The sequence below is a fragment of the Lagopus muta genome, chromosome 5 (genome assembly GCF_023343835.1).
Source record: "Lagopus muta isolate bLagMut1 chromosome 5, bLagMut1 primary, whole genome shotgun sequence".
Taxonomy (NCBI): Eukaryota; Metazoa; Chordata; class Aves; order Galliformes; family Phasianidae; genus Lagopus; species Lagopus muta.
The window spans coordinates 28,393,776-28,421,733 of record NC_064437.1 but is presented as its reverse complement, the minus strand read 5'-3'; positions in this window follow the sequence as shown (position 1 = coordinate 28,421,733).

Sequence of the window (27,958 nt, the reverse complement as noted above, 5' to 3'; positions counted from 1 at the left end):
CTTTCTAACATATCATAAGGAAATACGAGCAGCTGTTAATGTTCGAAGTATAGTGAGATTGAATGCATGTTCAGATCATTGCTGGGGGGAAGAGGTACTCTGTGGAGAAGTCAGAGAAAGTTAAAAATGTCTGGTTGTCCCTTACCTGTACTTTGATCAACCATCATTTTGCTAATTAGTGTTGCATGTGAAATGGATCATTCACTAAAGGTAAAAAAAAATTATGCCTTCTCTGTCTTTAACCATGGGGAAAAATCCAATGTAATGGCAATTAATGACCTGATGTGTGTGAGGTCCAGGCACTGCAGAGACATTGAAGATGAACGCAACCACAGTGCATCACGCAGCAAACAGAGGCATCTACCTGTGGGACCTATGAGGAATGATGAATGACTAGACAAAGTCAGCCAGTACCAAAATTTAGACAATAATGCAATCAACAAAAGTAGGTAAGAACAACAACAGCTACAACAACAAAGAAACAACAACAAAAAAGCAACAACAAAACCAAATACAAAAGTTAACCAAACCAACAAAAACCCAGGTAATATCACAGGTGTGAGGAGCTATCCTGTAGAACTAACATTGCTAATTTGAGTTTACAGAGTGAGAAGTTATGCAGGCAGATGACTTTGCCCTGCTAGCTAAATGAGCAGACACTGTGAAATGACTTAGGCATGGCAAGAAATACTGCTGGACATAGCAAATGACAAAGTGAGATTGTGCAGCAGGAACAGACAGTGCCATGAAAGATGTCTGCTTTGCACAGAGGTGTAAGGAGGGCTAGGGAGTATCCACTACCTAGATGAAGTCCCCAGAGATTTTCAGAGTTTTGGGAAGCATTAGAAGGTGTAATCTTGAAAGAGCAGCAATATGAGGTCACCTTCTGGTAGCACTGGGTAAGGCCACAATCACTTGGTAATCATATCAGATATAACACATCTGGGTGTGGATATCACCAGTCTGAAACTACTGGATGAAATGCCATTAGGGCCAGGATGCTTATCTGGGTACCAGTTACAATTGAAAAAAGGCAGAGGTCACAGATGAAGGATAATAAACATAAGGAAACGGTGAAAGGGGGCATGAAAGAGGCTGGTAGCCAGCAGCAGCTGTGGCCATAGGGCTAGAGGGAGAGAAACACCTGGGTGTGAGTGCCTTGGGTTGGGCTGCAGTCCGAAAGTCCACTTGGTTTGGAAACTCCCCTAAGGCACACTTACTGCATGTGCAGCAATTTATCAGAGCTCAATATAATAAAATTGACTTTGCGGTTAATGATGGACTGAGATAGATCTGCCGAAAATGTTGCTTCCCAAAAGCGTTAGCAATCAATAAAAAAACAGGTTCATGCAGTTAATAAGGCATAACAAGACAGAGATAAAGTATACAGTAATAAACAAATGAAAGACTGGGTGAGTAGGCAGTAAAGAGGGAGATAGATACACTGCAAAATGAATACGGTCAGTGATGTTTGTTGATGCTCAGTAGCAGTAGTTCAAGGAATAAATAACAAGGCTTTAATAAGCATTGATGTCAGACACTGCAAGCTAATAGGAAGCTGAAAGGAAAATTCGTGAACGTATATATGTGTTAAAAGACAAACTGATGACAATGACGCAGAAGTCTTGCTGGGGCACTGAGTATATTCACCAAACATGTCTGCAACAGAAAGAGCCACTTGTCATCTGTTGCATGGAATAGCTTAGCAGAAAAAAAACTTTTTTTTTTCTGTTTGTTTAAATTTAATTTGTTTAAATTCTTGCTAACAATGCTGCGTTGTAACAGCAGGTTTATATGAAAAGTTTAATCACTGTCTGATGCTCAGATAAAGTATTAGTGGAGGTTATTACAAAAGCCAATTTTAGTCCTGTGAGATTAGAATTCCTCCAGTGTTTAAGGCTGAAGGTAATGCCATCAGGGAATTGCTCCTTTCCCATGAGCAACCAAATGAATCAGCAGAAGGTTGTTAGACAGGACAGCTTTTCTGAGAAGTACCTATCCTGACCCTTTTTCCTATCAAACCAATGTGACTGTCTCCAAGCATCCACCATATGGTTTTCTTTGGAAAAACTTGGACAGTGTCTGGGACAGTTCCACTGGTGCACAAGGCAGTGACATAACCTAGGTAGTGTAGGCACATGTCTTACCTTTGTAGGACACCCAGGAAGATTAACTGTGTCTTCTGTGAGTTAATTACCCTATCCACAGCCTTTTTAATGTAAGATGAAATTGTCACTAGCTTTCTGTGCTTTGACAAAAAAGAGTGAACAAGCCCTGTCATTCATCTTGAGGTCAATGTGGGGACTATAAACTGTCCAGATTTCAGTCCAAAGGAGAAAGGAACCAGGATAGAAGCCTGACTTTGCCTCCCAGGTATGTGAGATGAGCATGGAATTAATGGTGTGTCATTTCACTACCCCCATTAATAATGTGTAGACATGGCAGCACTGTGGGAAAATGTATATTACCATGATCTGCTTTTAGAGTATAAGGAAGTGAGAAAAGATTCAGCTACAGCTTTCTTCACAATCTGCTCCTGAGATAGGCATTGCTCCAGGTTGTTTGTATGTCAGGACTTTTGGGAAAGCTGCAGGCCTGCCTTATCCAAATCCCAGAATCCCAGAATTGCAGGGGTTGGAAGGGACAAGAGATAATAGAGTCCGATGACTCTGCTAAAGCAAGCTCCTAGAACAGGTCACACAGGCAGGCATACAGCTGGGTCTCCATAGAACAACCTCTCTGGACAGCCTGTTCCAGTGCTCTGTCACCCTGACTGTGAAGAAGTTCTTCCACATGTTACTAAGGAACTTCCTACTTTCAAGCTTTAGGCCTTCAGGACTCCTTGTCCTATTGCTACACACCACTGAAAAAAGCCTGGCCTCATCCATTTGCCTCCCACCTCCCTTTAGATGTTTATCAACATTTATCAGATTCCCTCTCAGTCTTTCTTTCCCCAGGCTGAACAGACCCAGGTTACTCAGCCTTTCTTCACACAGGAGGTGCTCCAGGCCCATCATCATCTTTGTTCCCTTCCAGTGGACTTCCCCTAGGAGATCCCTGTCTTGAACCAGGGAGCCCAGAACTGGACAAGTCTGAATGCTGAATGAAACTCTTGAACAATGTGACTATTAGTGTGTGTGATGAGGAGAGAACTTCACCTATGAAGTCTTGAATCAGGAAGTTCTTCTGCTGAGGAACAGGATGATGATGATGCACAAGGATTGAGCCATGTATGGAATGTGTTGAAAAAGGCCTAATGTGGTGAAATGTTAAATTGATCTTGCTAATTTACTGAGGTCTTTTATAAGAATTAAAATCATGATACATCAAAATTATACTGAAACCAAAATGACACTCAAAATACGTGTCAAAATATATATATTTGGGAAATGTAGAGAGTAACAAGAAGGAAGTAAAAATATATTTAAGCAAGAAGACTGAAATACACTGACTGGAGGCATCAGTTGTGTGAGCCATGATCTCTATCTGATAGAATCAAATAAATATAAGCAACATATGGATCCAGAATGGCTTAAACAGATTCCAGGTGTAGCACAGCTTAGACAGTTTTCCACTGGTAATGGAAGGTAAGATTTTGGCTATTATGATCCATGTATTTTTTGTGTTTTTGAACTCCCTGAGATATATTTTAGGAGTACCAATGGACAAAGGAGGGTTGAGAAGAATATATCTGTGGTTTGTATTGTTTTTGTTTGTTGTTTTTTTTTTTTACTGTTATGGTAGCAGTGAAGGTCTTTGAGAAACAATCAAAAGCAAGATGATAGACAATGCCATTGCATTCTACATTTTTTTCTGTAGAAAGAGGCTAGCCAGACTGAATGATGTCGGTTATTGGATAAAACACAGATGTGTGTGCTTGTGTTTGCCTGCATCCGGAGAAAACTATCCCCTAGCTGGGAAGGATTCCTCTGATTAATACCCAATCACATCCACACCAGCTCATTTCTGGTTTACAGGGCTTGATGCTGTGCTTAAATCCCTGCTTGAGGACATCCAGACTGATACTGTCAGGGAGCTCGGGCTGAAGAGGATCATGTATTATATATACAAAATGAATAAGGGTAGAAAGCTCCAGGAGCAGCAGAGGCTGCAGGTGTAGAATACACCTCTCTCTGGAAAGGCCATCAGATAAGTGGTCCGAGAACAATGAGCTGTCAGAAAGGCCTCGTGGTCTTGCAATAATTACCAGTCTTTGTCCACACAGACAGCTGAGAGTTGTGACAAGTAATCCTTGCAGCTGTCAGACATAGAGGCTGTGTTCCCTAATCTCCTGCCCGAGACTGTCAGTGTGGGAGAGACACTCCGTGACCTTCTGTGGGTCTCTGTGAGGCTCTCTTTATGAACATCAATTGTGTGAGCAGAAGTTTGTTGTTAATTTTGGTTGGTACTGCTTTCTTTACATCCAGAATAAAGCAGAATAAAAGGTAGAGAAGTAGAAATTGCAGCTGATAGGGTGAAGGGTCTGGTCTGCCACATGACAAAAGAACTATTTTTGGGAAGGCTTCAGATCTGCTTTCAAGTGACCACACAAAGTAAAGAACCATTACTTTACTTGCAGTTCTCCCACTGACACCTCTGCAAAGCTCAAAGTCTATGTAAGTCTATGTAAGAATCCGCGCGTTAAGTTTCTGGTGCAAGAGAAATAGATTCTGTTCCTGGGTATATTTGCATTTAGCTTTATAAAGAAGATTTATAAAAATTGAATAAATTACATCATTTCTAGGAGTTTGTTTGGTCTGAGTATTGAATTCAGGATTTTGGAACAAGAGCAGTAAGGATAAATATCACACAAAGTGGATTTCTTAACACACCACACTAATGCACTATAGAGAATCACAGAATCATAGAATGGCCTGGGTTGAAAAGGACAACAAAAATTACCCAGTTTCAACCCCCTGTTATCTGCAGGGTCACCAACCAGACCAGGCTGCCCAGAGCCACATCCAGCCTGGCCTTGAAATATGCTCTGAGGCATTCAGTAATGAGGGAATATATATTACTTAATCCTTACCACATTGTTGCTGCAGCACCTTGCAAGCCTTTATATTACAGAGATAGTGGCTTAGACAGTATTAACTTAGTGATGAATAAATAATCCCAGGTGTTGTGGTTTAGCCAGAAGGTGGCTGAGTACCATACAGTCTTTCACTCATTCCTCCCTTCACAGTGAGATGGGGGAGAGAATCAGAAAGAGGAGACTGGTAATGAGTGGTGTCCCCCAAGTGTGTGTCTTGGGACCGATGCTCTTTAACATCTTTATCAATGACATTGACGACAAAATCGAGTGCACCCTCAGCTGATGCTTGAAGTTTGCTAATGACACCAAGCTGAGTGGTGCGGTTGAAATGGTAGAAGGAAGGGATGCCACTCAGAGGGACCTCGACAGGCTAGAAAGGTGGGCCCAGGTGAACCTAAAGAGCTTCAATACAAAAAAGTGCAAGGTTTTGCACTTGGGCCAGAGGAATCCCAGGCATCCATACAGTCTGGAGCAGTCCTTAAGAGCAGCCCTGCAGAGAAGGACCTGGAGATCCTGATGGATGAAAAAGTTAACATGAGCCAGCAGTGTGCTCTTGCAGCTCGGAAAGCAAATGATATCCTGGGCTCCATCAGAAGAGGGGTGGCCAGCAGGGACAGGGACATGATTGTGCCTCTCTACTCTGCTCTTGTGAGGCCCCATCTGCAGTACTGTGTCCAGGTCTGGAACCCCCAGTACGAGAAAGATGGGAAACTGTTGGAGAGGGTCCAGAGGAGCCACAAAGATGATCAGGGGGCTGGAGCACCTCCCCTATAAAGACAGGCTGAGGGAGCTGGGCTTGTTCAGCCTGGAGAAAAGAAGGCTGCGAGGTGACCTCATGGCAGCCTTCAGTACCTAACGTGAGTCTACAAACAGGAGGGGAGTCAACTCTTCGACAAGGTAGATAACATCAGGACAAGGGGAAATAGTTTGAAGTTGAGGGAGGGAAGATTTAGGTTGGATGTCAGGGGGAAGTTCTTTACAGAGAGAGAGGTGAGGTGCTGGAACAGCTGCCCAGAGAGGTTGTGGATGCTCCATCCCTAGAGGTGTTCAAGGCCAGGCTGGATGGGGCCCTGGGCAGCCTGGTATGGCATGAAATGTGGAGGTTGGTGGCTCTCCCTGAGGCACTGGGGTTGGAGATACATGATCCTTGAAGTCCCTTCCAACCCTGGCCATTCTGTGATTCTGTGAAAAACAATGTAGAACTCATGGGTTAAGATAAAAGGAAAATAGTTATAACTGTATATATATACAAATGTATATGACAAGTGATGCACAAGCAATTACTCACCACCCCCTGACCGATGCCCGGCTTGCCCCTGAACAGTGGAAAAGAGATGAACTCCTACTACCCCCTTCAAAACTCCTTACTCATGATGTCATATGGCATGGAACATCCCTTTGGCCAGTGTAAGTCAGCTGTCCTCACACAGCCTTTTTCCTAATCCTATGAACTTCTTCAGGAAACAAACAAACAAACAAACTGTATTCATGTACTGATCTGCATAATTTTTCCTAAATCTGTACTCTTAATCCCAAACTGACTCTGACTTTGAGGACTAACATTTCCCACTGATGCTGTTACTGCCGTTGGGACTGAATGATGGCTTTTGCTACTTCTGCTCCAGGAACATATGATAATAATTTCACCTTCTGAACCTTTTCCTTATCTGAGTCTGACTCAGGTCCAGGTAATACCCAATCTCTCCCACAGCCTTCAAAGCACCAACATGCTGAAGTAAACTTGGTCTTTGATCTTTCAGTTTTCTTGGCCCTAACTCAAACCTCTGTTGAAAGCTTTCCCTGAGCTAGGGAAAGCATGTTTTCCAGCTGTAATTATAACTGGTGCTGCTACTGGTGCCACCAGCCTTCATCCTGTAGGAGTACATAGCAAGTAGTTCTACTCTTGAATCTTGTATTTTTCTATCTCAATATAAATCCAAATCCTCATCTGATCTTGCCACAGTAAATACACAGACCTCAAAGTTCTCACTACTGAAAGAAAATGCTTTTAAATAGCACTGTTTTTTAATTCACCATCGAAGTCATTTTCTATTAGCTCTCCATTGTGTACCATTGAGCTGAAAAAAGACAGCTATGTTTTAGTTCCAATATCTTCAGTCAGCCCTCATCTCTTTTCTGGAAAGGTAGATTTTGTAATAACATGATTAACCGAAAGATTGCTGTCTATGCTTGATGGTATAGTTGTTCTTTTCTCTCTCACTACCTCTTTCTTTTTTTTCTTTTTGGCAAGTTTCTGATTTTTATTCCAGAACATCATAAATTTCAGATAAACACAGTACAAAACATTTGTGAATTGCCATAAACAACACTTAAGGATGTTAAAGCCATATTCTATTTCCTGTTCTGAATTGCTTTTGTCTCCAGTGCCACAATAATCTGTCTCACTCATATGCACAGTGGCACTGCTAATTGTGCTTAATTGAAACTGGTGGTATCTAATATGCAACAGTGGTTTTCTGCTGAATTTTGAACATGTGCTTACTGATAAGGGAATGCAGACTCAGGCATTAGACCTTCCTATTGCTGTTCAGGCAGTCACAAACATTGCAGCATGAGAGACCTCCTCCCTTTATAGGCAATATTTCCAGACTCACATAATTGTCGACAGTTATCTAAAGATTTTAATATTCCCTTCCTTCTCTCTGAATGCTGAAATGTAATCCCCGTGAATATAACGATGAGGAGGCAAATTAGTTTCTTTATGTGGAACCTAGTTTTCCTCAACATTTGTGCTGTGTATTAAGAAATAGAGGGATAATAAAAATATTTCTGCCAAAGAAAGTTGATCTTAGCAGAGTTTTACATCCTCCATATTTCCCAGGTGGGCATATAAAGGAAGGGAAAGACAGCATCAGAGATTTAATAGTTTCCACTAACACGCTCTAAAGCCTGATGCAAATACAAATAATTCCAGCCAATTATGACTTACATACCCGGGTTATGAAGGGGGCAAAAACCTATCACCTTCAGTAGCCTTTGGATGAGATATAAATACAAAATAACTTCTGCTCATCACAGATTTATCTTTTCCCCTTTCTTCTATGTGTTGGCTATTCAGTATGCATTTTAGTCATGGTAGCTCTTCAGAAACTGCAGCAATTCCCTTTTTCTCAGACAGGAGCTGCAAGGCAGAATTTCTTTGACATGAGTTCAGCTTGCCAGAAGTGTGAAGAGTTGTGACTCCCTGACACTGCTTCCTGCATGGATTGTTCCAGTACACATTCAGCTGCATTGGCATCAGACAGCGTATTTCACTTTTAAAGTATTGATATTCTGTATGGGTACTAATGATGTTTCATTATTAGTGCTGAACCCACAACAGTAGCACTTTTCAGGTGTGAAATACTGTCTAAGGTCTCTATTCAGATATTGTACATGTAACACAGCTTTGTTCTCAAATGTAATCTCAGTTTTTAATTTTACAACATGCTTTGCACTGTACATAGGCATGCTGAACAGTGATAATTAGAGTGAAGATGTTGGAGTCTTGGCTTCTGAGTATCTTGACAATGATAGGATTCAGCAGGCAATGAGAGCGTGATTTGTAATGGCTGCAGGAGATGCATGGAGATCTTTTCTTAGTGGTGTCTATCATAACTCAGAAAGCATCAGAATGTCAAAATACATTCAAATGTGTTTTTATCTGGAATATGAGAAAAACAGAAATCAAACCCAACAGTTACCTGGATTTATCCAACATTTCTCAGGCAGTTTCTCAACTAAGAGACTGTTTGCTGGTGCCCAGCTGCAAAAGCAATTGGACAAATTTTCCAGCTTAAAAAAACTGTTCATAAACCAGTTTACAGCATAGGTTATGTCACCAGTGGAATAAGCATTTGGGCTGGCCCAAGTACAGTGTCAGTTCCTCTGGCATTAAATAACCTTTCTTTTTCTGACAGACATTAATGGCCTTTCAAGTAGTGGCATGTAGTTTTTTTCTGTCCTTTACTTTCTGAGAAAGCTCCTATATTGTTCCCAGTTGTTACAATTTATTTTAAAATTCTGCTCCATACAGAGTAAAGACGTATGTATCATCAAGTCAAAACCCCATTAGAGAATCAGATGGTAGAAAACCAGTGCTAAAAGTATATGGCTTTGTCTAATTGCTCATTTGTATTCCACCTTAGTGGTGGAGGTTATATTTTCTTCAGGAGGGTTAATATCTGAGAACAAAACCAGAGATTGGGGGAGAGAAGTCTTTTTCAATCTGTAAAGGGCAAGCAATTAATTTATCTCATAGGCATGGCTCAGGGTGCAATGTGAAATCAAACAGCTGGAGCCATTTTGGCAGATGGAAATGGCACATAATAATTAGGATATAGAACAAGATAAAGAAGGAATAACCTGCATTTAAAAAGTAATAAAAAAAGCTAGCAAGGAAGTTTTCACATATGGATCTCAGCAAGTCACTGTAGCAATTACAGATCCCCAAAGTGCAATTATTAGAGATCCCATCCAGCCCTAAAAACTGGCACCTTATTTTTTAGAGTGATAGATCTAGAAGACCATAATGGGGAACCAACTGCACTGCCCTCCTGCGCAATCAGATGACAGTAAATAAAGTTCACCTCCAATTCCATAGCATACCTTAAGCTGTTTCTACTACTAGGTTTCTTCCATTCTCCTTCATGATTATGGTGTTAAGATCAGCAAAATAAGAGTCACTCCTTTAGCTATAGTTAATGTTTCTCTCATTCCAGGTAGGGTAGATTTACCCTTTCCTCTAACCAATAGGAGTGTGTAGATAGGACTGATAGATCCTGGGTGAGATATAAAAAAAAAGGGTTTGTTAAAGCTTAGAAGTGTCCAAGAAACTATTGTACTTGTTTCAAAACTGACACAGGATATGAAATCCTACTGAAATTTGTTGTAGGCATTTCTCAAATAGTTACCCTTTTAGCAGCCAATGTTACTGAAATGTTTTTCAGAAGTGATTTTTTTTTTTTCTTCAAGAAACCCCCTTATAATTCTAGACAATAATTTTTCTATGCCCATTGTTTGGACCTTTATTGCAAAGACTCCAAAAGTACTTTATGGATCTTCTTGAAAGCAACTTCTAAAGTGAACAAAGGGAGCTCAAGACAAAGTTGGTAATCCCCTTAAGTGATGGTAGCTGTCTCTTGTTTGATGGAATTCGTCAACATTCAAACACTTTTGTGTGTATGTGTGCTTTGTTTGTCAGTTTAAATTTAATTGGATCATATTTCTTTCCTATTATCTTTGTTAAGGAAATTTATTTTTAAAATTCATGAACGTTTGGAAGATTTGTTGAAGAGAAAATATAATAGGATCAAAGAATACAAAGTAGAGTTTGTGGTACGTAAGTAGCTTTTGCATTGTCATCACCAAACATGCTTCAGAAGAGAATGAATTTGCTCCCCCTGCCTCTGACAGTTATAGGTTGAGATTTATGTTTTTACTTGCTTACATTACACATTGCATGGAAGACTTAGCAGATATTTTAATTAGTATTTGTTTTTTGTAGGACATTCAGGAGTTCTGTCTAGCCTATTCCTCTGATTTTGATCTTTCCTATTCTCTTTCTATGGCTCTTCACAGTTCTACATACGGTCTCCTGATCCTGTAGGCATCTTTCTGCTCACCCTCAACTTGAGCACCTAGAACATATTTGGTTTCCCAAATAAAAAAGATCAGTTTCATTAAAAAACAAGTATGGTTAGACACTTCTCCAGCAGCTTTGGCATACCACCATGGCAGCAAGACTACCAGGCCAGGATCTCCCTGCCCATTTAAAGTTCTTTAAGCTTTAAAGTTCTCTCAGAGGATCTGGCAGACCTGTGTTCACATATTCGTTAAGTCACACTTACACGGACAACAGAGTAATTATTACAAGCAGTGTAATTTCTATGAATGAGCCTTTGCATGTGCCTGGACATGTTCCATTTTAAAAATTATGCCATGCTTCACCAGCATGGCATTTACTTGTGCTGCAGCCCTGTTTCATCTTGACTGTTTATCTTTGTGGGAACTCCTGCAAGGAAAAAATGGTAGCTTAGTGTTTTCTGCATCTGGTGTCTATAAATCTGCCCTTAAGCCTGAAGAAAAATCATTTAACTCAGAGAGATGTCCTGGTAAGTTTGAAGGAAAGAGCCTTCTGCCTTATCATAAACAGCTGTCAACTTTTATCCTTCAAAGAAACACATCCATCCATGCAAAAAGCTCAAATCCTTAGATCTAAATCTTTTGGGATCCAGGTGTACAACGGTCACATTGATCTTCGTTTTTTGTTGAGTTCATCTCATGTGTCAGATTGCTTGAAATAAAACATCTGAGTAAATACCAGAAGTGTTAATCCAAAAGACCTTTCTTTTGCTATTTTTAGTCTAATGCTGTTGTTTTCTTTTCCCCTTTGATCATATTAGATGGAGAACAAAATAAGAAAATAAGGCATGCATCGTATGTCCTGGTTTTTTGAAGTGCCACTGACACACTGGCGTGACTTAAATTGTATTGGCATTTATGACAAAAGTTAGCAGCACACAGGATTTTGAATTTGTGCTCCTACTTCTAGGCTTCAATGTCCCTTACTTGATTAGCGCACTTTTGTCTCAGTTCCACTTGTACTTCAACAATCACAGTGGATTCGAAGATTTTAATCATGCCTCAGATGTTACAAGAATATTTTAGCAAAAAAGATCTCTTCCATTTTCCTTGCTCCATTATACTGTTAAAATAACACCTACAAGAGCTTTGTTTTACTGCACTAAGCTTGCTGTTCATCCTCTGTCTGTTCTGTGGTTCATGGCTGGGTACGTTTTTCAAAGTAGTATAGCACAGGGCTATGAAAACAGCATCGGTGAGCTCTTGTACTGTCAGTCATTTCCCTGGATGGAATAGCTGTAATTTATATTCTTGTTGGTGAATGAGAACATTTTCAACCTTTCTCTTTCAAATTGAGTTCACCATAAGTCTGAAATGAAGAATACTGGTTATGAAAAATATCTTCAGTAATAATTTCAGGACAACACACCAAAAAATCTCCAGTCTTGCTTGTTGTTTTCAACCACTGTTTGTTTCTGTGATGAAGGGCTGTTCTCCACACTCACTAAAGAGCATCAGGGCACCAGGATGGGGAAAAGAACCCATTAACCCAGTCAGAGACATGGGTTCCTGCCCCAGTTACGCTGGAAGGACACTGGTCCTGAGGCTGGAGGACCCATCATGGTGTGACTCAGTTCACTCATAGATTGAGGGGGCTCCTTACTCAGAGGCAAAAGATGCATCTTTTGGGCTTGAAAGGAAAAGCATTTGGGGATTGTGTAAGCCTTATTATGTGACGTTTAATTGAGGAAGCAAGGACTGAGAACACGTATTTCTGTAAAGTATTGAAGGTATTTGCAACGTATTATTTTTGCCTTGTTTTTTAAATGGAATTACAATGCAATGGCAAGAAGGGAAGAAAAAAAAAAAAGTAGAAAAAAGAGGGGGTAGGTTTGTTTGCTTTTGAAGAGCTAAGGTTTTCTCAGATAATGAGTACTTTCAATGCATTTGCATCTGTTTAGGCAATGGTGCCAAGACTCTGCAGTCTGTTGCTAGAATCAAGATCATATTTCTCAGCCTGCCAGGATTTAAATGTGAGAAACACCACATAACATAAAGTCCTGGAGAAAGGAAAATAAGACATTGTCAATCCATAAGTTCAAAAATAAAAAAAAAAGATGAGAAAAGGGGGGAAGCTGGGTTTGCATGTTTTGAACAGAGGGTACTGTTCTTTGGCCTGTGCTTTATGATTCACCTACACTGGTGCAAATATTTCACAGTAATAAAAGGGAGCAAATGACAGTTCAAAGGGGGCTGAAATAAATCTGTATTGGAAATTAAGGGAGTACTGAGAGATATAGCTGATATATAGCCAAGCATGGATATATATAACAAAACCTCTGACAGAATGCTTGCTTTGGATATGTACACTGGTGTTGCAACAGCTGACAATGTAAAAGCCTTGGTAGTGATGGTGCAATTATTTTTTTTATAACAACATGGGGGAATGTAATTTTGTCAATGCCAAATTGCTGCTTTTATAAAGCAAAATAACCCCTGTCAGCCAGTTAAAGTTATTTTTGTTCGAAGAAATACCACTCAGAGGCAATACTCTCACACACAGGCACACACAGACACCAATACGCGTAGGCATGTGATTGCCACCTTAATGAAATGGCCTTGAGTGTCCTTATAAAGGAGGGGCATCCAGCAGCAGCCTAAAAAAATGATGGCAGTATCTATTTGAAGGTGGAACTGACAAAATTTTCATTCTATGTTTGATTTGGTAGCTGTTTGATGGAGTGCTGTATCACTGGAATTTTTGGGGAAGACAAGGAGAGGGTTAGGAGACAGTACGAAAGCAGTTGTTTCTCCCACCTGGAATTTTTTTCACTGCCATTTCCTGCCTGCAGGTCTTTTCTAGATGAATATATTATTGCCTACAGGTTAATACGTACCTTGCATATCTTATAAATCTTTCCTATTCAAAATAAATTAAGGTGATGCTTTGTCTCTCAGGCAGGTTAAGTTAGTTAAGATCAGTACCATCCCAAAGGCAGTACTGAGTCTGTAAATCAAACTTTTCCATGTTTTCTAATCTGTTTGACTTCCTTGCCTTTTTACAGACTTTGCAGAAGGAACACTGTTCAGTTATGAAGAAAATGAGCAGTATTGAGCCCCAAGTGTAGGCTGACATGGGATGAAAGCTGTTCAGAGGCCTCAATGACAGCCAAAAGGATGCTGAAATTTGAGCAGGGTACCAGGCTGTTTGGTAGCAGTTCCTTCCTGCAGCTGCATCCTCTGCCTAGGGAAGTAGCATTCCTCTAACTACTATCAAGCAAGCATCTTCTGTTTGATCATATTCATAAAAGCAGCAGAGCCGTGACTTGAATGAACTGTGCATATCTGAGTTGTTCACCCTGTGGATCCTTCTCATGATAATGAGTAAGAACAACTTGACTCATTATTACCTCTGTTCTTCTGAGGTAACAATTTCACTACACAGGCAAAGCCTCTCAGCAGCTGATGGTCTGCTAAGAGAATTTATTATGAATTTGCATTTCTCTTTGGAGAAGCAGTACGTAAATATTTGCTTTTAATTATTTATTTAGATTGATCCAGCCTGATTCATTTACTTATGTTGAATAAATTCAAATGATAACCTTGCAACCAATTTTCTTAAGTGCTGGGTCACCTGTATTTCATCTAATTTATTATTAGAGATAGGGGGCAAAGTATTTCAGCCGTGGTCTCAACAGGGACAGCTTAGGAGACTGAGAGATAATAACGGCTGCTTTCAGCTATCATGCTAGTGTGGGCTATGATGCAAACAATTGTTACTGCCATTATCTTTGAAGCCAGATGTTTGTTGTCCCAGTGAGAAAAAACAGGCTACTAATACTACATCTCAAAAAAAACCAAAACCTCTTTTTTTTTTCCCAACTTTGTTGCTAAGTTAGCACTGAACAGAGAATGATGTAGATAAAGACTGAGTTGAAATATAGAGGGAAAAAATATTTTTATAAATAACAGAAAGGATTAACTATATAATTAATTTAATATTAACTATTTATTAGTGGTTTTCTGTTGTCAGGGTGTGCTAAAATGAACATATAAAAGGAAACAAATAGCAAATTATTCCAACAATGTTCCGTCAGATGAACCTGATGTGAAAACTCTTTAAAAAATCACCTGGCATGTTTATAAAAGAAAAAATTTATCCCAGTGGAGGCAGGCAGGCAGCTTATTGCTGTTTTACTACACTGATAAGTATAGGACAAGCTCATAAAAATACATGTGCTTTCATGGAGCAGGACTTCAGAATTTGTGTTTCCTTTGAATGTCATACTAGAACTGAGACATAAGCAATAAGAACATGTTCAGATGAAGCTGGTGAAAATGAAAGAAAGAAACAAACCAACAAAAACAGCGAAAAATTCCCTTACTTCCGCTAAGTGCCCATAAACATTAATTTTGACTTTTGGAAATGTTATCTGCTAGTCCGCACTCACCAAGCTAGTTTCTACAGGAACTGTGAGACCGATAGGTCATCTTCCACCATCTGTCTGGAAGGGCCAACAGTAGCCACAGCTGGACTGTGTGCACCCATGCCTTCTTGGTGCACTTCCCTCACTCCATGACTACTTGGCTCTGGATATACCCAGCCAATGCCTGAGACATGAATAAAGCAATTCAAATCCTGCACCTGGTGGAGAGCAATCCCAGGCACCAGGACATGCTGGAGTGCCCAATTGGGAAACACCTTTGCAGAATAGGGTCTAGGAGTCCTGACTGGCACCAGGTTGAACATGTGTCAGTAGTGTGCCCTTGCCACTGAAAAGGTTATTGGTATTTTTGGCTGTGTTAGGCAAAGTGTTGACAGGAGGTCAAGGTAAGATCCTTCTGCTCTACTCAGCACTGGTAAAGCCACATCTGGAGGACTATGTCCAATTCTAGGCATCCCAGTACAAGACAGACATTGGAATATTATGAAGAGACTAACAAAGTGCCACTAAGATGCTCAAAGGACTGCAGCACTTCTATGAGGAGAGACTGATAGAGCTGAGACTATTCAGTCTGGAGAAAAGAAAGTTCATGAGGAATCTTGTCATTGTATAGAAATGCCTGAAGGGATGGTGAGAAGTTGGATCCAGGCTCTCATCTGTGTTGCCCAGTGCCCCGTGCCCAGTGGACAAGAGGCAATAAACATAAACCACCTAAATACCAAGACGCACTTCTGTGCTGTGAGAGTGGCAAAACAATGGAGTAGACTTTGCAGAGAGACTGTTGAGCTGTGGAGTCACCTTCCTTGTAGATCTTCTAAAGCCATCTAGACATGATCCTGAGCAACCTGCTCTGGTTGTCCCAGCATGAACAGGAATTCAATCAAATGAAATCCGGAGCTCCCTTCCAATCTTAGTCTTCTGTGAGTCAGGGATACTGTGAATTGGTTGCTACCTCTCAATGAAGATTTAAATTTAGCAACATGGCACTGGAAGAGACAGTCTTGGGATCTGCTGTGCTAGAAAAATTTATTATCAGACAATCCTCTGTTTTTATATCTACCTCAGAATGGCTGTAGTACTCTCTATTGTCTTCATCCTAACCAATAATTTCAGAATGTGGCTTTATATAAAGTACTTTGCTGAAATCAATATAATTCACTGTGTATTCTGCATGCAAAAGTGAAATAAATCAGGGAGACCTAATATCCAATAGTTAATCAAAAGCATTTTACCTTTCTTATTCAAGGCTTGATTTCAGCAGTTCTTGTATTGAACAAGATTTAGTACAGATGCTCTCTTGGATTATCAAAATTTTCTTTCTTGTCCATTGCTGCAATGATTTATCGATTACTCTGAATATTTTTCTGTTGGAGTTATCCATTTTGTTTGTTTCCCATCTTCATTTACATCTGATACCATTTTCTTTCATGCAATTTGTGCAATCTCTACTGTGGCGATAACAAACGAAGATCTAATTCTCCATCAGCTTGAAAGTACTGTTTGCAGTAGTTAACACATTCTCACAGTTATCACCAAATGCTTGAACACATCAGCTCACAGTGAAGGCTGACCAGAAACGTTCAAATTATATTATTTAGAAGGCTCAGCTTTTTCCACTGAGACTACTGTTAAGACATTAGTCATTTTCTGACTTGTCACTTAGACATACATGAATTTGAGTACACCTGCTTATATTTCCCTCTTCTTGTTCCAGTGACTTTGATTTTATTTCCAAACCTCTTACCATGTCATAGACAACTTTCACTAGATCAGCCTGCCCAAAGCCTCATTCGACTTGACCTTGAAGATCTCCAGTAATGGAGCGTGCAAAATTGCTCCACACCACCTTACAGTATTGGATGACTACTATAAGGTACCTCTACAGCCTTCACTTCTTCAGGCTGAATAACCCCAACTCTCTAAGCCTTCCTTTATGGGAGAGGTATTTTATTATATCTGTGGCCCTTGTCCATGTTCTTGTTCTGGGAGCCCTAAAGCTGAATGGAGTACTGCAAGTGGGATCGCACGAGAGTAGAATTGAGAGGAATGATTGCCTCTTCTGACCTGAGAGCTGTAATTCTTTTGGTGCAGCCGTATGACTGATTGGCTTTCTGGTCTGAAAACACTCATTGCCAGCTCATGATGAGTTTTTCATCCATTACTACACCCCAGTTCCATATGGCTGCTCTCAGTGCATTCAGCTGCCAACCTGTACTGATGTCTGAGGTTGCCACAACCCAGTGCAGCACCTTACACTTGGCCTTGTTGAATCGTATTCATTTAATGTGAGACCACTTCTTATGTTTGCCCAAATCTCTTTGGATGACATCCCTTCCTTTTGTTAAATCAACTGCTTCTCTCAGCTTGTTCTCATCCAAAACTTACTCAATCCCACTGTCTAAGTCATTCTCAAAAATATTGAACAGTGCTGGTCCCAGTAAAGACTGTTGGGGGATGGTAGTTAAAATTCAGACACCCTTCCTATGCCCCATCACCTTAATTTTATAGAACTAACATTCCTGATCTTACCTGTTTTGCAGAATGAACCCTCCACATTTATAAATCATTTGCAACCTATAGGGAGAAACTATTTAAAGTCCTGTGTATTTGCATTATTGCCCAACACAGAATAGCTGAAGACTCTGACATCCTGACTCTGAAAATCCCTAAACTATTTCTAAAAAAAAAAGAGGTTAGCTGTCCTTTGAAAGTGCTGATGCTGTCATTAAGTCTATGGCATCTGGCATGTAGTTGAAGAATGGTTCCTAATACTTCAGCTAAGCCAGGAAGGGATCTTCAGATAAGAAGAGAAGCTCTCTGATTGTTCTTATTGAGTAGAGTGAGTGACACTAGCAGACAGAGCGGGGTATGTTATTACTCTAACTAAGACATAAATAGACTTCAGTTTTGCTGAATGGTTTTTGGTATATCTCCAAATAATTCCCAGAGCAAAAAGGGAAATGATTATCTCAGTGACTATGGATGGAAGGCAGATTCACCTGCCTTCTTGATTGTTGAAAACCATCCTATGCTCTGCTTCTGACTTCACCAGTAGTTGCAACATAGGAAAACTATAAAAACTAGTTGAAATGTTAATCTGAACAAAGTCAAATCACTAATTTCCTGCATTTTGCTATCAAGATTATGCTCAGATCCCGGACCTGAATGCTTCTGAGGGCAGACGAAATCAAAATTGTGGTAGAACTTAAACATATTTATTTATTTTAGTCATTGCATATGCAAGAAGTAATTAAAAAGATGGAGACTGCATACAGCTGCCACCACTGAAATTCAGGCTTACAAAGACTTATTCAAAGGTTTTCTATTTCTACAGTGCCCCACTGTACAGTACTTGCTCTCCTTTGGATTACAGAGTAGATACCACTGCCACTTAGCTGGTTATCCTGTAGATTTATAAATAATTAGGAAATTAATCTAGTTCTGTAAAAAAAGCTGTGATTTTCTTGTGTAAATAATTGTATTTCCACCTATCTATGTATGTGTTGTTTTTTTTTTTTAATTGATGTTGTTACTTGCATGTTGGCATTACTTCAAAACCTCTAGTGGAGGAGAGGCTCATAAATTCCTCATACCTGGATTTTACCAATCTAAAACAAGAGTTTTTGTTTACAAAACAATTTGCAAGTGATATAGAAACAAAGGAGATGCACCTAGATGAAAAAGAAGCAATTTGCCCTTAGTTAAAATGAAGGTGACTCAAGAGAGGTGGAATTTGCCTCTAGGGCTATTTATCCATTCAACTGCAGTGGTTCTCCTAAATCTTTCCTAAATCTTTCCTAAATCTTTTGCAGTGCCTCTAGACAGCAGGTTGCACGTTATATAAAAGGGAGGTATGCAAATATCTTGGAATTGTAAATCCAGGAGGTGAGATGGAGTGGCTGCCTCATAGAGCCCATCTACATGTTTTTCAAAATGATGACTCTGACAGCTGAATAAGTGCAGGAGAACAACTATTTTTTTTCTTTTTTTTTTTTTTTTCTGTTGAGTGGAATGCAACTGTGCATGAACTCATTACCACTGGTCCTTACACCATTAACAAAATTTGTTCTGCTGCTTGCTTGATTTTCTCATAGATATCTACTAACCATAACAACTGTGCTTCTATGAAAGTATATAAAATGATTTTTTTTTTTTTTTTTTCCAATTTAAACCTTTTTTTCCACTCTACTCTGACTTAACACGAAAACTGGAAAATGTTTAAGTAAGTGATGTTAATAGAGCCCCATTTGGTACTCATACCATATATTAACATATCAAACACAGTTTAACATTCAAAATATCTTCTGTCTGGCAGCCAGGAAATTATGCCATAATGTTAATGTACACGCTCTTATTAAATTTTGCCACTATAATAGATAAACTGTTATAATGCAGAAGGAACAGTAATATATCACAGACACTACAACACAGATAAAATTTCAAATATTTATGCTTATACCACTACTGTCTGAACATTGCTATTTTAAATGTTTTTGCTAAATAACTTTATTTGTTATGCACATAAATTAAGGATCATAGAAACACAGAATCACAGAATGGCCTGGGTTGAAAAGGACCACAGCGCTCATCCAGTTCCAACCCCCTGCTATGTGCAGGGTCACCAGCAGACCAGGCTGCCCAGAGCCACATCCATCCTGGCCTTGAATGCCTGCAGGGATGGGGCATCCACAACCTCCTTGGGCAATCTGTTCCAGTGCATCACTATCCTCTGTGTGAAAAATTTCCTTCTAATATCCAACCTAAACCTCCCCTGTCTCAGTTTAAAACAGTTCCCCCTTGTCCTATCACCATCAGCCTGTGTAAATAGCCTTTCCCCCTTCTGATTATACGCTCCGTTCAACTATTGGAATGCCACAGTGAGGTCTCTTTGGAGCCTTCTCTTCTCCAAGCTAAGGACTCAGTGAACAGTTTCAGGCTGGGAGAGTAGACATAGTAGACATCAAGGAAGAGGAAAAATAAAGGACAAATGCTACCTACAGAATTAGAGTAAAAGAGAGTAAGATCGTGTGAAATCTGCAGGCAATCCTAGAGACACTTTGCCTCTTACGGAATTCCTGGATTCCCCCAGTTTTATTAAAAGTAGGTGCAGACATTAGAGACTAGTATTTGCACTGATGTTGCCATTTGCATGGCATAGCTCTCTGGAGCCATATCATCTGGGAGTTGGAAGGACATACATTCCCTCAGCCTTCCTAGCACACTACTGCAAGGAACATTGTCATTCATAAAACACATTCTCAGAGTTATATAGCAGTCCGAGCAAGGAGAATCCTACTGTTAGGAAGCAGACAGAGAAAAATAAGTAATTTGAGCATATGAACAAAACTGTCATAAAGCCTTAGAAGGTTCTAACAAACTTTCAAGCTAGAAGTTCAATTTGTCTTTCTCTTAAGTAATCCAAATGAGTTTGACATTTCACAATGAAAAGGAAGATTGTTGGCTCAACTACTTGGAACTGTGAAGTAGACCACCAGAAAAATGGAGAGGAAGTTAAGCCTTTGAAAAAAGGCACAGCTCCTGATTCCTCAGTTTGTCGTGCCTTGTGTGTTTGTCTCACAGGGGCACAGCTCTGCCAAACACTGCACACTGAAACTGCCAAAGCAGTTGCAAGCCCACAGGGGACAAAATGAAAAGATTTTAAACCAAGATGGGCCAAAAATTTAGTAGTCAAAAGCAGTGATATAAGAAAACTAGTATTTTGCTATCATAATATCTCTGTTTAATTATAGTTTTAGTAGTTACCAGTCATCCTATATACAATAGGTAATAATTAACAGTGGAAACATTTTCCAGCTTTCAGAGCATTTTATTGTGAAATATTAGCTTTCTTTGGACTCCAGACAGAATAGTACTCTCAGCCTCCATTTGTCCATCCATGAGACAGAAGCAATATATTAGTGTCTGCCCACACTGATAGAACAAATGCACATTTACTAATAGTTTACTTATTAGGAAATTAGGAAATTGCAGTGACACACACTTCCTAGATGCCAAAATGGAAGAAACTATCAGTGCAATCAGTTTAGAAAATTGTCTTTGAAGGCTGTATTATTTATTCAGGAAATATGAGATTATTGGGTGTGGTGCTACCTAACCCTTCCTATTCCAGTCTTAATCCTCTCAGTTTTCCCTCCTCCACTCTCATTTCCTGCCTTTCCTTCTCCTTTGCCCAAAATGCCCAAATAAGATGATTTGCTGCACCTTTCTTTCATTTTGCTCTGCTATTGCTTTCCACTCTGCTTACTAAAAAAATACAGGCTTTTTGTCCAACTGGATAAATGTTCAGCTCTCTCTCTGATCCTTACTGTCACCTTTACTCTCATTCATCCTTACTGCCATCAGATATCAAAGTACCAAACTGTTTGCCTTGTCATGGGTTGATCTTGTAGAAAAACAATATCAGCTAGCACCTCTGAATGTGAATTCAGTTGCATTATGCTCTTTCTGATGTGGTAAATGGTGACCTGCAGCATTCATCTAGAACGGTGACATTCACCTGAGATAGACTTAATTTTCCTCGTAGTGTATGATGATGTGTTTTGGCTTTAGAAGAAAAATGATGTTGATAACACACCACTGTTTCATCTGTTGCTGAGCAGTGTGTTACAGATCCAAGGACATTTCAGCTTTCATCCTGTCCTACCAGTGACATCCTGTCCTTACCAGGGTTGGAGATGCACAAGGAGCTCGGAGGAGATAGAACCAGGACAGCTGACCTCAGCTGGACGAAGTGATATTCCATACTATACGGAATCATAAAAAAAAATATTAAAAAAAACCTACAAAACTGTAAGTTGTTGGCAGGGGAGCTGCCACTGCTTGAGGCTGGGCTGGGCATCAGTGGGCCCATGGAATCATAAAATTGTGGAGCTTCTTCAGTTGGAACTTGTTTTGCATATAACTTTATAATTACTATTTTTATTGTCCCTTCTTCTTGTGTTATAATACGTTGTCTTTATTTCAGCCCATGAGATTTACTTTTTTTTTTTTTATTCACTCCTCCATTGAGAAATGGGGTTGAGCAATGGTCTGTGTGGTGTTTAGCTACTTGATGAGTACCAACACTACCACCCATACTCCTGGAAGCCTTCTGAGCTCCAGCAGTTTGGCATGTCCTCATTCTTCTGTCCTTGTTTCTTTTTCACCTTTGGTTTCCTTTGCTCAATTTAAGCCTTCCAAAGCAAAAAATGTCTTCACTGGATATCTGTACACTCTGCAGCACACCAGGCCTGGTGAGAATCAGATTCTCTACATCCTTGCAAGTCTAGACAAAATCATCCTTTGCTTCTCAGTTTAATTATTTTCTTTCTTTCACCCCCTAAAAGCAAACAAACAAGAGCAGCACCACTGCGAGCAACAAAACCAAGTAGTTTGACAGCGGATGATGAGTGCAGTCCTGCTGTTAGCCAATGTTACCATGCTATGTGCTTGTCAGCCTCCTGCATTGCACTGCCCTCCAGTTACCTCGTCCAGCTGCTTAAAGTTTTCCCTCAACACACATTACTTTGTCATTAAAAAAAAAAAAAGAAAAAAGAAAACAAACAAACCAAAACCAAAAAAAAAAAAAAAAAAAAAACACACACAAAAAAAACAACAGAGTAAATGTAGCCTTTCTGCTAGATTTTCTACTTCTGGCCTCCTTGGGCTGTTCCCAGGACCCAGAAAAGTCAACAGAATTAAAGCTTACCTCTGAGTTCACTGGAGCTTCAGATCTTTCTGCTGTGGCTAATTAATCTTGTTCATTAGTTACTCCCCAGGTCCCATTGCCTCTTCCTCATCAGTTTGTTCTAGTGTGCATAATTTTTGTCTTTTAAACATTAATTGTTGCTTTGCATGCCCTTCCTGTAATATATTAAGATTAAATCCCTCCAGATATCCATCTTCTCTCTTTTGCCAATGCTTCAGAGACTGGGGAACCAGAATATGGCAGGTGCAATACAGGCCTATTAAAAAGCAAATCTCCGTTAACTGATGGGTAATCTTCAGTGGAAATCACAAGTGACATTCTGGGATGCCTGGGGAAAATTTTAATTGCACGAATTTTTCCATTGCTGGCACAGCTCTGACACCTCTGCATGTTATAGCTGTTGAAAAGTAAATTCCCTCTACTTTAACCACTGGACTTCTTCTTACTGACCACTGTGTTGTACATACTGCCATATTTCTTTTTCGATAAACCAAGAAACAAAGGAACTCAGGATTAAAGTCAAACCATGCATTAATCTACTTTTTATTCACTTCTGCTATTTTATTTATTTCTCTATTAAATCTACCACAAGTGAGCACAAGTGCAAAAACTTAATTCATACTCCAACTTACTCAATAGCTGTTACGGTCAGAATTGTTTTTATCAGTATTACTTTCAAAAGTATTATCTATAGGCTCAATCAGTATCAGAAGTTCCTGACATGAGAGAAAGAATGGTGTATTTTGAAAAATCACTGATAAATTAAAAATCTAAATGGTCCTTAAGGTCCCTTCCAACCCAAGGCATTCTATGATTCTATGAATTCAGATGAAGGATAGAACAGGAGGATTCAAAGTGAAGTGAAGGAGCCAAGGGCACACAGAAGCAGATGGGCAACGTCTTCTCCATCTGCAGCATTTTCAGTTAGGAAATGCCGCCTTCTTTTGATTGGTTTTGCAAATTGTTTTAAGGGTTCCCTTGAAGACTGCTGAAGTCCTATCATAGCCATCCTCACTGCACTAACCTCAACTTGCTGTCATTCAGACATGTACCATAGGGAGATTTGGGAATTCAGTATCTGCAGATCAGTCTTTGTCCCACTCTGCAGTCAGACAGCTGTGAATAATGCACGAGAGGCTGAACCCCATTGAACCAAGCTCAAATAAAAGCCATCTCTGTGCATAGCACTGCACACAAAACATGGGCTGCTTCTCTATCTCAGATGAAAAAGCAGAACTTCAGCTCCTTTAACATGAATAATTGGGACTGACTCCTCTCTGACTTAAGAAATTTAGCTTCACTTGGAGCAGTGCAACACATGAGGCACCACTGAACCCTAACTACTTCAGTAACCAAGGGATTTCATTTAACAACACCCATATATATGAGGAAGGAATTCATATTTTCTGTGTTGCCAACTAGCAAAAAAAAAAGTCTGTCAGCATCTGAGCTTGTGATCTTCTCTATTGGATAGCTGAGTCCATGATTCAGTATCTCAACAAATTGAACAATCCATGTATATCTACATATGATACATGATATGCTCTATACTATATTTTATATGTATGTATGATAGATGACATAAGCAACCTAAAATGCAACTGCACAAACCCTGTGTGTTGCTGCAATTTTCACTCAGCACTTTCACATAGTGATAGAAGATAAAATTAATTTTTCTCCTACAATGTGCAGAGTTCTTAAAAAATGTTTTCTTTCATGTTACTTCAGGGGGAATATTGAATTCAGTTCATACAACACACGGTGCTCTTGCAAATCTTAAGATCATTTATCTTTCTTCATTTCCCTTTTTTTTTTTGACGACACTTTCAGAGTGCTACAGTACTCAATAAGCTTCTGGTGCAGGTGTTATTTCTAGTGTTTATTTTCTCTTTTAGTGTTTCATAATGAGAAAATTCTGTTTTCAAACAGCAACAGGCAATTTTCCTTATCACATTAAATGTGTCTGTGATTGTGTGTACGTATGTTTGTTTGGAGAAAAATACTTAAATGTAAGTGATCTGCCTCTCCAGCATCATATAAAAAACATGTGCCTTGGGATAGTCTATACTATGTCCATAGGGTGAGAGCTCTTTTCTTCTGATAAAACACTTTAAAAATACAATTCATCTGCTGTTACATATACACATCCTTCCCCCACTTCAAAAGTTTGAAGCCATACTTTGTTTTATTTATTTATTTATCTTTCCATTCATCATACCATCATATTTGAAAGGTTTTCTTTCCATCATCTTCCATCCTATATAGTATCATTATTCTATGGAATGTTTTGGATTGACAGAGACTGAAAACTAGCTCCAGCCCCCCTTCTGTACTATATTTTCCTTTTAAAATGTGAAAGCATCAGCTCACAGTTCAAGGAATAGGATTACTTTTTTCCTCTTCCCACCAGAGTTCCTTCATTGTTTAGTCTAATGCCACCCAAATGAGAGCCTGTATCAACTGGCAGGAACCACAACACAAAGTTCTGCTTTAAACATTTGGCTGCAGGTTGCTTTTTAATAACTAGCTGAAAAAGTTTCTCCAAAGACTCAGCAGTCCACGTAAGTAAGATGTTGATAAGACACTTATTTTTGCTACAGGAGTGTATTTCCAGTGACTTCAACTGCGTTACTGCAAATTTACATCAGTGAGATGGATATCATGAGCTTGGTCTATTGTGCCAGAAGCACAGAGATGGAAAACATCAAACTGTGAAATTAAGGTTTAAATGTTCCAGGAACACAAAGTCTTGAACAGTATACTTCCAAAGCTAAATTAATGTTTTGAGATGGTCCAGTGGAATGAGCATGGCTCAAGGAAATTTCTTGCTTGAAATAAGGAGGACTTAGGCCCTTCCCTGGATGGTGATTCTGGATGTTGTCTACGTTTTGTGGAGTAGAAATAAAACGATATGCACTTTGACAAGCAGAAGGGTGAGATTTAATTATGTTAACATGTGTAGGTATTTCTATTCCTCTAGTATGGTGGAATATATCCTTTCCTACTTTTCCTTTAGAGATATGTCACAACCTTATGAAATACATCTCACAACAGTACAGACTTTGTTCTGCTCCATGTAGAGACAATCCTCAGTTTATTTCAGGGAGGGATTCATCTTGGAAAACCTGGCAGACTGTTTTTTTTCTATTAACTTTGCAGAAGGTTACAAAAGAGACTAAGAAAAATGAAACTCTTCTGAAGCTGGATTTTCAGATAGGTATCAGAGTGATTCCCCTGAATTCTTTCTTAGGTGATCTTTAGCCCTGCAAGTACTGCCACTTCCAAAGACAAAGTTACTAACACATCTCATTTTCACTTATTTGACAGACTTCGATTTGCCTGTGCTCCAAGTAAACAGACACAGCACACTGTGCTATCTGGGGAGAACAAGTTCCCAGCTGGCACTTGCACATGTGTAGTACTTACCCCAGGTCTCACACAGACAGCACGGCCCTTATCAGCACCCACACTATGCATGCATCTCACCTGCCCCCATATGTGCGCCCACTCACTGCAGGCAGCCTTATGGGCCCTTACAACCACTGCTCCTTTTTCCAGTGGTGGCATGTGGACCTCCTCTCCTTACCAGACACTGGAGGTCATTCGTACTCACGCAGTCTCTGAATGCACAATTAAACCTCTGAAAGGCCAGCCTGGACTAGAGAGTAAATCAAGAAGGCAATATAAAGGACAATAAAAATTTCTTACGTAAATTTACAGTTGTCAAAATCTATCCCTTGCTTATGCATTTCTAAGCCATATGCTGTATTTTTGACTGTGTGGATGTACTTAAATAGATACAAAGCTCTTGCTTTCTGAATAATGTTGATACACGCAGAAATTGATTTATTCCTGGAAATGAAATGAAATTCACAGATACTCAGATAAAGTGCTATACAGGTATAACACCGTATGAAAACATTCAATATCAATACATATTTAGATACTGTATTTGTAAAGTAATCAGCAGTATACATAATGTTGTATCTATATACACCATCATGATGGACTTAAAGGATTTTATTGTAAAAAATCCTTCTCTGAGACAAAGACTTATGTTATTTGCTTTGACATATTGTGTCTGTGTAACACACAGCCTTTGTTCATTTTACAGATTTATTTTAAATAATTGTCCATATGCATGAGAGGAACTGCAAAGCCACAGGCGTGTTACATTCATACCTGTTTTCCTGACTCAACAATTTTTTGTAATTTGTTTTATTAAAAAAAAAATTGTATTGGAACAAAATAATACCTTGTTTAACAAGCTATCTGTAAGATAAACATCCAAATTCTGTAGTTTTACAGCCTAAACAATGCCTTGAGTATTAGGATCTCTCCGTGAGATTACTTGATTTGTCATTTCTCATAATTTTCCTTTCTTGTTATATTGTTCCAAAGGCTTGAGCATCTCAATATTTCTTTTCTGTTTGAACTGTAAGGAAATAGGGAACAAAGTGCTTTTTTTTTACAGTCACACGTTGTCAATACACATGCCAGATCAATAGCTCTGGAGAGTGATGATCTCTGATACCATCAAGGAGATAGAATAGTGCCTACTGGAAAAAAATCATAGTAACAAAATACATTATTTGTCTTATTTGTTCTTTCTGCTTCTAAATTTTTGAGGAGGACACTATTATACTATCCTACTATATTATGGAGCAACATGCTGTCATTTGGTGGTTTCTTATTTTATTAGTTGGCTGCTATTTTAGAGTCAAACTGTACTTTGTCTATAATGGCATTAAGTGCCTGGAATGAAACTTTGGCTTAAAAGTAACAGAAGTCACCTAAAATATCAGACAGTGTTTACAAGCAAAAGAAGGAGCTGAGGGATGAAAATGAAGACTAGAGAACCCAGTTGTTATATACTGCAAAAAAAAAAAACCTTCTGGCTGAAAACTTCAAAGATAGGTAATTATGTTTCTAAATGGGGAAATCTTTGTTAGGCTGTGAAGAATGTAATTAATTTTATAACATTCTGTAGTATTGTAGTCAATACAGATAGCAGACTTTTTCAGATACTAGCTGTCCAAACACACTCAATTCATTTGAAAAATCTCATTGTGCATTCTCTTAATTCAACAGTGATAAAGCTCTTCTGTGTCACTCCAGTAAACTCAGTCAGTGAGTTTTTCTTAAATGAATTAAACAACTTTAAAGAAAGTGTGTAGTTCCACT